Raw genomic sequence first — 13,031 nt, forward strand, 5'->3', positions numbered from 1 at the left:
CTCCTACAAAGGAGAATCAATAAGAATAAGTTCAGACTATTCAGCAGAAACCATGCAGTCAAGAAGGCAATGGGTTGACATATATGGAGCACTGAAGGAGAAAAATGCCAGCCAAGGATCCAGCAAAACTCTCTCTCAAATATGAAGGTGAAATTAAAACATTTACAGAGATACACAAGCTTAGAAAATTTGCAAAAACCAAACCAAAGCTACAAGAAATACTAAAGGAAATTGTTTGGTCAGAAAATCAATAATGTCAGATACCAGCACAACACAAGGTCACAGGACAGAACATCCTGATATCAACTCAAATAGAGAAATCACAAAAACAAATTAAGATTAATTTTAAAAAGAAAAAAGTGCTCAAAACGGAGAATCATCGAAGTCATTATGTAAAAGGTCACAATACTCAAAAAGAAAGACTAAATACAGGAGGCATAGAGCTGACATGTAGAGAGGGAAATAAGGCGATATAGGAGAATACAAGTTAGGTTTTTACTTAGAAAAATAGAGGTAAATATTAAGGTAACCACAAAGAGGTCTAACAATTCCATAACTCAAAATAAAAACCAGGAAAAACATAATGACTCAGCAAACATAAATTCGACTACTATGAAAATGAGGAACACACAATTTACAAAGAAAAACGTCTCAGAACAAAAAAGTAAGTGGAAAAATGAAATTGTCAACACACACAAAAAGGCATCAAAATGACAGCACTAAACACGTACTTATCTATAATTACGCTGAATGTAAATGGACTAAATGCACCAATAAAGAGACAGAGAGTTTCAGACTGGATAAAGGAACAAGATCCGTCTATATGCTGCCTACAAGAGACACAACTTAGACTTAGAGAAACAAACTAAACTCAAAGGATGGAAAAAATATATATCAAGAAAACAATAAGCAAAAAAGAGCAGGAGTAGCAATATTAATTTCTGACAAAATAGACTTTAAAGTTAAATCCACCACAAAGGATAAAGAAGGACACTACATAATGATTAAAGGGACAATTGACCAGGAAGATATAACCATATTAAATATTTATGCACCCAAAGACAGGGCTGCAAAATACATAAAACAAACTTTAACAGAACTGAAAAGTGAGATAGACACCTCCACAATTATAGTAGGAGACTTCAACACACCACTCAATAGAGACACGGAACACCTAATTGCTACAATCAACCAACTTTACCGCATAGACTTATGCAGAACACTCCACCCAACAGCTGCTAAGTATACTTTCTTTCTAGTGCCCATGGAACATTCTCTAGAATAGATCACATATTAGGTCATAAAACAAACCTTTGCAGAATCCAAAACATCGAAAGGTTACAAAGCACCTTCTCAGACCACAAGGCCATAAAAGTGGAAATCAATAACAGAAAAATAAGGGGAAAGAAATTAAATACTTGGAAAATGAACAATACCCTGCTCAAAAACCACTGGGTTATAGAAGACATTCAGGAGGGAATAAAGAAATTCATAGAAAGCAATGAGAATGAAAACACTTGCTATCAAAACCTATGGGACACAGCAAAAGCAGTGCTCAGAGGTCAATTTATATCGATAAATGCACACACACATAAAGAAGAAAGAGCCAAAATCAGAGAACTGTCCCTACAACTTGAAAAAACAGAAAGTGCACAACACAAGCATCCATCAGGCACCAGAAGAAAACAAATAATAAAAATTAGAGCTGAACTAAATGAATTAGAGAACAGAAAAACAATTGAAAGAATTAACAAAGCCAAAAGCTGGTTCTTTGAAAAAATTAACAAAATTGATAAACCATTGGCTAGACTGACCAAAGAAATACAGGAAAGGAAACAAATAACCGGAATAAGAAAGGAGAAGGGCCACATCACAACAGACCTAACTGAAATTAAAAGAATCATATCAGATTATTACGAAAAATTGTACTCTAACAAATTTGCCAACCTAGAAGAAATGGATGAATTCCTAGAAAAACATTACCTACCTAAACTAACACAATCAGAAGTAGAACAACTAAATAGACCCATGACGAAAAAAGAGATTGAAAAGGTAATCAAAAAACTCCCAACAAAAAAAAGCCCTTGCCCGGACGGCTTCACTGCAGAGTTCTACCAAACTTTCAGAAAAGAGTTAACACCACTACTACTAAAGGTATTTCAAAGCACAGAAAATATTGGAATACTACTTAACTAATTCTATGAAGCCACCATATCCCTGATACCAAAACCAAGTAAAGACATCACAAAAAAAGAAAATTACAGACCTATATCCCTCATGAACATAGATGCAAAAATCCTCAACAAAATTCTAGCCAATAGAGTTCAACAACATATCAAAAAAAAAAAAAAAATACACCACGACCAAGTGGGATTTATACCAGGTATGCAAGGCTGGTTTCATATTAGAAAAACCATTAATGTAATCCACCATATAAATAAAACAAAAGACAAAAACCACATGATCTTATCAATTGATGCAGAAAAGGCTTTTGACAAAGTCCAACACCCATTCATGATAAAAGCTCTCAGCAAAATAGGAATTGAAGGAAAATTCCTCAACATAATAAAGGGCATCTATACAAAGCCAACAGCCAGCATCATTCTAAATGGAGAGAGTCTGAAGGCATTTCCCTTGAGAACGGGAACCAGACAAGGATGCCCTTTATCACCGCTCTTATTCAACATTGTGCTAGAGGTTCTAGCCAGAGCGATTAGGCTAGGCAAAGAAATAAAGGGCATCCGGATTGGCAAGGAAGAAGTAAAATTATCTCTATTTGTAGATGACATGATCTTCTACACAGAAAACCCTAAGGAATCCTCCAGAAAACTACTGAAACTAATAGAAGAGTTCAGCAGAGTATCGAGAGTATCGGGATACAAGATAAACATACAAATATCAGTTGGATTTCTCTACACCAACAAAAAGTACATCAAAGAGGAAATCACCAAATCAATGCCATTTACAGTAGCACCCAAGAAGATAAAATACTTAGGAATAAATCTTATCAAAGATGTAAAAGACCTATACAAAGAAAACTACAAGGTACTACTGCAAGAAACTAAAAGGGACCTACATAAGTGGAAAAACATACCTTGCTCAGGGATACGAAGACTTAACATAGTAAAAATGTCTATTCTACCAAAAGCCATCTATACATACAATGCACTTCCGATCCAAATTCCAATGACATTTTTTAATGTGATGGTGAAACAAATCATTAACTTCATATGGAAGGGAGAGAAGCCACAGATAAATAAAGCATTACTGAAAAAGAAGAAAGTGGGAGGCCTCAGTCTACCTGATTTTAGAACATATTATACAGCCACAGTAATCAAAACAGCCTGGTACTGGTACAACAACAGGCACATAGACCAACGGAACAAAATTGAGAACCCAGATATAAATCCATCCACATACGAGCAGCTGATATTTGACAAAGACCCAGTGTCAGTTAATTGGGGAAAAGATAGTCTTTTTACAAACGGTGCTGGCATAACTGGATATCCATTTGCAAAAAAATGAAACAGGACCCATACCTCACACCATGCACGAAAACTAACTCCAAATGGATCAAAGAACTAAACATGAATTCTAAAACGATAAAGATCATGGAACAAAAAATAGGGACAACGTTAGGAGCCCTGATACAAGGCATAAACAGAATACAAAACATTACCAAAAATGACGAAGAGAAACCAGATAACTGGGAGCTCCTAAAAATCAAACACCTATGCTCATCTAAAGACTTCACCAAAAGAGGAAAAACACCACCTACAGATTGGGAAAAAATTTTCAGCTATGACTTCTCCGACCAGCGCCTGATCTCTAAAATCTATATGATTCTGTTAAAGCTCAACCACAAAAAGACAAATAACCCAATCAAAAAGTGGGCAAAGGATATGAACACGCACTTCACTAAGGAAGATATTCAGGCAGCTAAGAGATACATGAGAAAATGCTCTCGATCATTAGCCATTAGAGAAGTGCAAATTCAAACTACGATGAGATTCCATCTCACTCCAACAAGTCTGGCATTAATCCAAAAAACACAAAATAATAAATGTTGGAGAGGCTGCGGAGAAATTGGAACTCTTATACACTGCTGGTGGGAATGTAAAATGGTACAACCACTTTGGAAATCTATCTGGCATTTTCTTAAAAAATTAGAAATAGAACTACCATACAACCCAGAAATCCCACTCCTCGGAAATAAGAGCCTTTACGTGAACAGATATATGCACATCCATGTTTATTGCAGCACTGTTTACGATAGCAAAACCTGTAAACAACCAAGGTGTCCGTCAATAGATGAATGGTTAAATAAATTATGGTATATTCACACAATAGAATGCTATGCATTGATAAAGAACGGTGACGAATCTGTGAAACATTTCATAACATGGAGGAACCTGGAAGGCATTACACTGAGTGAACTTAGATGCAAAAGGACAAATATTGTATAAGACCGCTATTATAATACCTTGAGAAATAGTATAAACTGAGAAGAACACATACTTTTGTGGTTACGAGAGGGGGGAGGGAGGGGGGGTGGGAGATGGTTATTTACTGATTACCTAGTAGATAAGAACTACTTTAGGTGAAGGGAAGGACAACACTCAATACAGGGAAGTTCATCTCAACTGGACTGGACCAAAACCAAAGAAGTTTCTGGGATAAACTGAATGCTTTGAAGGTCAGCAGAGCAAGGGCGGGGATTTGGGGATTATGGCTTAAAGGGACTTCTAAATCAATTGGCAAAATAAATTCTATTATGAAAACATTCTGCATCCCACTTTGAAGTGTGGCGTCTGGGGTTTTAAAAGCTAACAAGTGGCCATCTAAGATGCATCAGTTGGTCTCAACCCACCTGGATCAAAGGAGAATGAAGAACACCAAGGTCACACGATAACTATGAGCCCAAGAGACAGAAAGGGCTGTCATCCTGAGACCAGAAGAACTAGATGGTGCCCAGCCACAACCGATGACTGCCCTGACAGGGAGCACAACAGAGAATCCCTGAGGGAGCAGGAGATCAGTGGGATGCAGACCCCAAATTCTCATAAAAAGACCATACTTAATGGTCTGACTGAGACTAGAAGAATCCCGGCGGTCATGGTCCCCAAACCTTCTCTTACCCCAGGGCAGGAATCATTCCCGAAGACAACTCATCAGACATGGAAGGGATTGGACAATGGGTTGGACAGAGATGCTGATGAAGAGTGAGCTACTTGTATCAGGTGGACACTTGAGACTGTGTTGGCATCCCCTGTCTGGAGGGGCGATGGGAGGGTAGAGAGGGTTAGAAACTGGCAAAACGGTCACGAAAGGAGAGACTGGCAGGAGGGAGCGGGCTGGCTCATTGGGGGAGAGTAAATGGGAGTATGTAGTAAGGTGTATATAAGCTTATATGTGAGAGACTGACTTGATTTGTAAACTTTCACTTAAAGCACAATAAAAATTATTTTTAAAAAATCTATCATGCTACAGTTTATATGTATCCCTGTATATTCAGACAGCTTTGAGTACTGCATCTACATATAGAAAATATGTGACTCCTGAGATGTTAATGGTAATTACCATTGTATTTGTAGAGTTGTCTAATTTTATTATCTAGACATTTATTCCAAATTACAAGTGATTTGCCGTATGCAGGGAGTGTTGATACTCTTTTTCCCCTAAGGGCATATGGTATAAACAAAAGTCAAACAATAAATGATGAATATTATTGCTTTTGTAATATTAGAAAACATTCAGTTATTTGAATAAGAACTTTAATTCCAGTGTTTTTCTTGAGAAGGCTTTAAATCAGAGGGGCAATTGGGAAAGTATACCCATCTGTTAATATTTCCCAATTTCACATACTCTACAAAAATCACAGGACCAGGATACTATCGATAACTCAATTAGAATATGCTTTCTAATTGCCAGATAGAATTTTTCTCTACTTTTTTCCCTTAATTACTTAAACTTAAATGAAAATATGTTTTTCTAAGAGAAGGATATTTTAGGAACGCTCTCAGATTAAAGGAACCCACTTTTCATAACAAAGAATGACTATGTTTGCAATTGTGCACAAAATTGCACACTTGCTACAGTTTTATCAGTTTGTTCATAAGAGACTCAAAGGAGTTAATTAAAATAAAAGGAAGGAAGGAAAAGTAATCTCTTATGGAGACTGGTGTTGAGGATCTACCAATTACATATAATAATAATAAGCTAAAAATTGTAAATTGCTTTGAATACAAATCTGAGGGGACATTATTCCAACAGATAACTAGAAATGATTTAAACACTATATGACACGTCAACAAGATTCTGATTCTTCACTACCCTCAATCTTTATGAGTAATTCTTCTGATCAGAGGTTTTATCTCAAACAGGAAACATTTTCTGGACTCCATTATGCAATATATTAAAATTCGGTTAGCTAGATTGTTGCCCAACCAAGTACTTGAGAACAAATATTTGTGTTGTTAGTTACCATCAGTTGGTTGCGACTCAGCGACATCACGTACAACAGAAAGAAACACAGCCTGTCTTTCCCCATTCACAAAATCACCGCTATGTTTGAGCCCATTTTTGCAGCTGCTGTGTCAATCCATCTAGTTGAGAATCTTCTTTTTCTCTGACCCTCTACTTTTCCAAGCATGATGTCCTTCTCAAGGTACTGGTCCCACCTGATAACATGTCCAAAGCATGTGAGATAATGTGTCACCATGCTTGCTTCTAAGGGGCATTCTGGCTGAACTTCTTCCAAGAAGGATTTGTTCATTCTTCTGTCAGTCCGTGGTATTCTTTGCCAACACCATAATTCAAAGTCATCAGTTCTTCTTTGATCTTCCTTATTCATCGTCCTTCTTTCGCCTGCATATGAGGTGAGCTAAAATACTATGGCTTGGGTCAGACACATCTTGGTCCTTAAAGTAACATCTTTGCTTTTGAACACTTTAAAGAGGTCTTTTGCAGCAGTTTTCCTAGTACAATGCATCCTTTGATTTCTTGACTGCTGCTTCTGTGGGCGTTGATTGTGAATCCAAGTAAAATGAAATCCTTGACAACTTCAATCTTTTCTCCATTTATCATGATACTGCTAATTGGTCCAGTTGCGAAGACTTTTGGATTCGGATTTTTTTGTTGTTGTTTTTTATTTTGAGGTGTAATCCATACTGAAGGCTCTAGTCTTTGATATTCATCAGTAAGTGCTTGAAGTCCTCTTGGCTTTCAGCAAGTAAGGTCATGTCCTCTGCATATCACAGGTTGTTAATGATTCTTCCTCCAATCCAGATGTCACATTCTTCTTAATGTACTCCATCTTCTTGGATTATTTGCTCAGCATACAGATTCAATGAATATGGTGAAAGGATATGACCCTGATATACACCTTTTCTGATTTTAAACGTTGCTGAATCCCCTTGTTCTGTTTGAACAACTGCCTCTTGGTCCACGTACAGTTTCCTTATAAGCACAATTAAGTGTTCTGGAATTCCCATTCTTTGTAGTGTTATCCATAATTTGTTATGATCTACACAGCAACGATAACCCTTGTTTTATGTCCTCTTCTTAATCCAGTTTGAATTTCTGGCAGTTCCCGTAATGTACTGTCGCCACTGCTTTTGAATGATCTTCAGCAAAATTTTACTTGTGTGTGATATTAATGATATTGTTTGATAATTTCCACTTTCTGTGGGATCACCGTTCGTTGGAATGGGCACTTTTGTTTGGCCAGGTAGCTGTCTTCCAAATTTCTTGGCATAGACAGGTGAACACCTCTAGTACTGCATCCATTTGTTGAAACAACTCAATTGGTAGCTCTTAATTCCTAGACCCTTTTTTTCTTAATGCCTTCAGTGCAGCTTGGCCTTCTTCCTTCACTACCATTGGTTCTTGGCCATATCCTGCCTCCTAAAATGGTTGATCATTGACCAATTCTTTTTGGTACAGTGGGTCTGTGTATTCCTTCCATCTTCTTTTGATGCTTCCTCCATTGTTCAGTATTTTCCCAGCGGAATCCTTCAATATTGCAACTCAAGGCTTGAATTTATTCTGCAGTTCTTTCAGCTTGAGAAATGCTGAGTGTGTTCTTTCCATTTGGTTTCTAATACCATGTCTTTGTACATTTCCCTATAATACTTTACTATGTCTTCTCAAGCCACCCTTTGAAATCTTCTGTTCAACTATTTTACTTCGTCATTCCTTCCATTCGCTTTAGCTACTCAAAATTCAAGAGCAAGTTTCAGAGTCTCTTCTGACATCCATTTTGGTCTTTCCTTTTTAATGACCTTTTGCATTCTTCGTGTCTGATGTCCTTAATGTCATTCCACAACTTGTCTGGTCTTCAGTCATTAGTGTTCAGTGCATCAAATCTATTCTTGGAATGGTGTCTAAATTCAGGTGGGATACTCAAGGTGGTATTTTGCTCTTGTGGATTTGCTCTAATTTTCTTCAGCTTCAACGTGAACTTACATATGAGCAGTTGATGATCTGTTCTGAAGTCGGCCCCTTGCCTTGTTCTGACTGATGATATTGAGCTTTTCCATTGCCTCTTTCTACAGATGGAGTCAATTTGATTCCTGTGCAATCTGTGTGGTGAGATCCATGTGTATCGTTGCAATTTATGTTATTGAAAAAAAGATAATTGCTGTGAAGAAGTTGTTGGTCTTGCAAAACTCTATCACAGGATCTCTGGTGTCATTTCTATCACCAAAGCCACATATTCCAAGTATTGATCAATCCTTCTTCTTTGTTTCCAACTTTCGCATTTCAATCACCAGTAATTACCAGTATGTTTGATCAATTTTAGATTTGGAAATTGGTAAAAATCTTCAATTTCCTCATCTTTGGCCTTAGTGGTTGATTCTTAAATTCGAATAATTGTCGTATTAGCTGGTCTTCCTTGTAGGCATGTCGATATTTTTCTATTACTGACAGCATTGTACTTCAGGATAGATCTTGAAATGTTCTTTTTGACGATGAATGTGATGCTGTTCCTCTTCAATTTGTCATTCTTGGCATAGTAGACCATACGATTGCCTTAACCCAAACGGCAACTACTAGTCCTTTTCAGCTATCTAATGCCTAGGATATTGATCTGTTTACGTTTCATACAATTTTTGTTGACTTTCAATTTCCCTAGATTCATACTTCATAAATTCCATGCTGATTATTAGTGGATGCTTGCAGCTGGTTCTTCTAATTCTGAGTCATCCCATACCAGCAAATGAAGGTCCTGAAAGCTTGACTCCATCTACGTCATTAAGGTCGAGTGTACCTTGGGGAGGCAGCTTTTCCCCAGTCATACTCTGAGTGCCTTCCAACCTGAGGGGCTTCCAACCTTCCAGCATTATATTAGAAAATGTTCAGCTGCTATTCATAAGTTTTTCACTGTCTAGTTTTTTATTTCACAAGTAGTTATTTAGGATGACACAAGCCTAGTAGAAGGAGAAGCCTAGAGGTATGATTATCAATATGATAGCAATTTTTACAACTTACCAAAACATCTTTTCTCTTGATAAATTACGAGCATTTTGTGAGCAAAGAGAACATTTTGCTCAGAATTGCCTGCCAAATGGCTTGATGTAGATCACTCAGTCAGTAAAATGTTTGTTAAATGAATCAACAAATAGATGGAAGAATTTTGAACTGAGATGACACTGTCTCTGTGAATTTCAATGACTCTGCGTACCTGAATCTAAAAGTTCCACCCAACCTCCTTTGCCAACAGAAGCATCCCTCTTCCTCTACCTCATGAGATTGGTCATGCATTATTTAGAACTCACTGATTACCTCACCTGAAGTAGTTACCTTTAAAATTCTTCTTATGAGTGTATTTACCACTCCTAGACTGTCTTTTAGTGTATAACATGTATCAGGCCTGCCATTATCCATGGGATGAAAAATTCTTACTTAGAAGGAGAGCATAGATATTAAAAGTTTTACAATATTTTGCTCATTAATTTGATCATAAATATGAAAAATTATTTTGAAATGGATTCTCATAACAAAAGTCAGGGAAGGAAACACATGATTTTACACTGAGCTCATTGTATTAAAATGAGTGCATTTATCAGAAACCCTGGATTCACTAGGCCACCTTAAGTAGGTAGGAAGGATTCTAGTGGATTTATCAGGTGGTTAATAATCTGATGACTCAAGGGTAACCTACAACAAAAGAAGTAAAATGTCATAAACACCTCAATATACAGATTAAATTGATGAGATATGTTTGTTAGAATGCATTCATCACGTTCAAGCTATTCATTAACCTCAAAATTATGTTCCCTACCAGGTGGCTATTATAATGCAAAGGCAAATCTGTTAGAGGTCTGACTGCAATTGTTTCAGCTGTGTGATGGAGAGGCAGGTTTTGGAGGTCTGATACTGCTCTACTTATTAAACAGAGCCTTCACCTACCCACAGTACAGACCGGAGGGCTGAGGCTTAATCCATGCCACCTAGCACCACGCGAAAGCGATCTGAGGATAATGGTGCCTACCAGTCTTTACGGATATAAGCATTGGGTGCCTAAGGCACAGCTGCAGAGTCCACCCAACAGAGCACTCTAGAGAACAGAGACGCTACATCCTCACTGACACTTGGGGGAAAGCTGTCAGCACCCTACTCTCCTCAGGGTGCGACCCCTTGCCGCTACCAGAAACCAGTGTATACAACCATCACCACTACTCCTCTAAGATAGTAGGTGAGAGCTTAAACCACACAGTAGGTGGCTGACTGTCAGGACACCTGAGCTGATTCTATTAAAGAATAGTGAATGGACTCATAGGCTTATTTACCTGGTAACAGTTCTAACCATCTGGTAACAGGACATTAGTGCTTCAAGGGCTCCAATGACTAAGTTAGCATACTCTAGTAGCCTATCTGAGTATATAGAAACAAAGCAAAACAAAAAGGACACTGTCAGCGAACATAAAATAAATTATTACAACAACTTATAGATGGCTCAGAGACAGCAGTCAATATCAAATCACATAAAGAAGCAGACCATGATTGCTTCTACAAACTCCCAAAATAGAGAATCAAGGTCTCTCCCAGAGGAAGATGTATCCTGGAATTGGCAGATGTAGAATACAGAAGATTAGCATACCGAACACTTCAAGACTTCAGGGACAACATCAGGAATGAAATCAGGCAATGTACAAAAAAAGCCAAGGAACACACAGATAAAGCAGTTGAAGATATTAAAAAGATTATTCAAGAACATAATGAAAAATTTAATAGGCTGCAAGAATCCATAGAGAGACAGCATTCAGAAACCCAAAAGATTAACAATAAAATTACAGAATTAGACAAATCAATAGGAAGTCAGAGAAGCAGAATTGAGGAATTGAAATGCAGAATTGTGGAGATGGCAGATAAGGCACTTGGCACCAATGTACTTAAAGAAAAATCAGATAAAAGAATTTAGAAAAATGAAGAAACACTAAGAATCAAGTAGGACTCTATCAAGAACAACTTGTGTGTGATTAGAATTCCAGAAGAGGAAGGGAGAACAGAAAATACAGAGAGAATTATTGAAGATTTGTTGGCAGAAAACTTCCCTGACATGGCGGAAAATGAAAGGTTATCTATCCAAGATGCTCATTGAACCACATAAAAGGCAGATCCCAAAAGAAAATCACCCAAACATATTATCATCAAAATTGCAAAACCAAAGATAAGAGAAAATTTTAAGAGCAGCCAGGGATAAATGAAAAGTTACCTACGAAGTAGAATGAATACGAATAAGTTCCAACTACTCGGCAGAAAACATGCAGGCAAGAAGGCAATGGGATGACATACACACAGCACTGAAGGAGAAAAATTGCTAGCCAAGAATCATATATCCAACAAACCTCTCTCTCAAATATGAAGGGGAAATTAAGTCATTTAGAAATAAACACAAGCTTAGAGAATTTGCAAAAAACAAACCAAAACTACAAGAAGTACTTAAGGGAATTCTCTGGATAGGAAGCCAATAATATCAGATATCAACACAACACAAGGACACAGAACAGAGCATCCTGATAACAACTAAGATAGGGAAATCACAAAAATGAAATAAGATTTTAAAAAAGGCTCAAAACGTGGAATCACTGACATCATTATGTAAAAGATGACAATAATCAATAAAGAGGGATGAAATAAATACAGCAGGCATAAACCTTCCATATGGAGAGGAAATCAAAGCAATGTAGGGAGATACAAAGTAGGTTCACACTTAGAAAAACAGGGGTAGATATTAAGGTAAGCACAAATAAGACTAACAATCCCAAACTTCAAAATAAAAACCAAGGTAAAAATAAAGACTCAGCAAAAACAAATTCATCTACAACGAAAAAGACGAACACACAATTTACAACGAAAAAGTTCTCAGCACAAAAAAGTAAGTGGAAAATGAAACTGTCAACAATACAGAAAAATGCATCAAAATGACAGCACTAAATTCATACCTCTCTATAATTACCCTGAAGGTAAATGGACTAAATGCACCAATAAAGAGACAGAGAGTCATAGATTGGATAAAAAAACATAATTCAGCTATATGCTGCCTACAAGAGACACACCTTAGACTTAGAGACACAAACTAAAACTCAAAGGATGGAAAAAATACATCAAGCAAACAACAATCAAAAACAGGCAGGAGTGGCAATATTAATTTCTGACTAAATAGACTTTAAAGTTAAATCCACCACAAAGGATAAGGAAAGACACTATCTAATGATTAAAGGGACAATTTACTAGGCAGATATAACCATATTAAATACATATGCACGCAATGACAGGGCTGCAAGATACATAAAACAAACTCTAACAGCATTGAAAAGTGAGATAGACAGCTCTGGAATTATAGTAGGAGACTTCAACACACCACATTTGGTGAAGGATAGGACATCCAGTAAGAAGCTCAGTAAAGACACAGAAGATCTAAATGCCACAATCAACGAACTTGACCTCATAGACATACAGAAAACTCCACCCAACAGCTGCAAAGTATACTTTCTTTCCTAGTGCACATGAAATATTCTCTAGAA

Source organism: Loxodonta africana, unplaced genomic scaffold (assembly GCF_030014295.1).
Source record: "Loxodonta africana isolate mLoxAfr1 unplaced genomic scaffold, mLoxAfr1.hap2 scaffold_88, whole genome shotgun sequence".
NCBI lineage: Eukaryota > Metazoa > Chordata > Mammalia > Proboscidea > Elephantidae > Loxodonta > Loxodonta africana.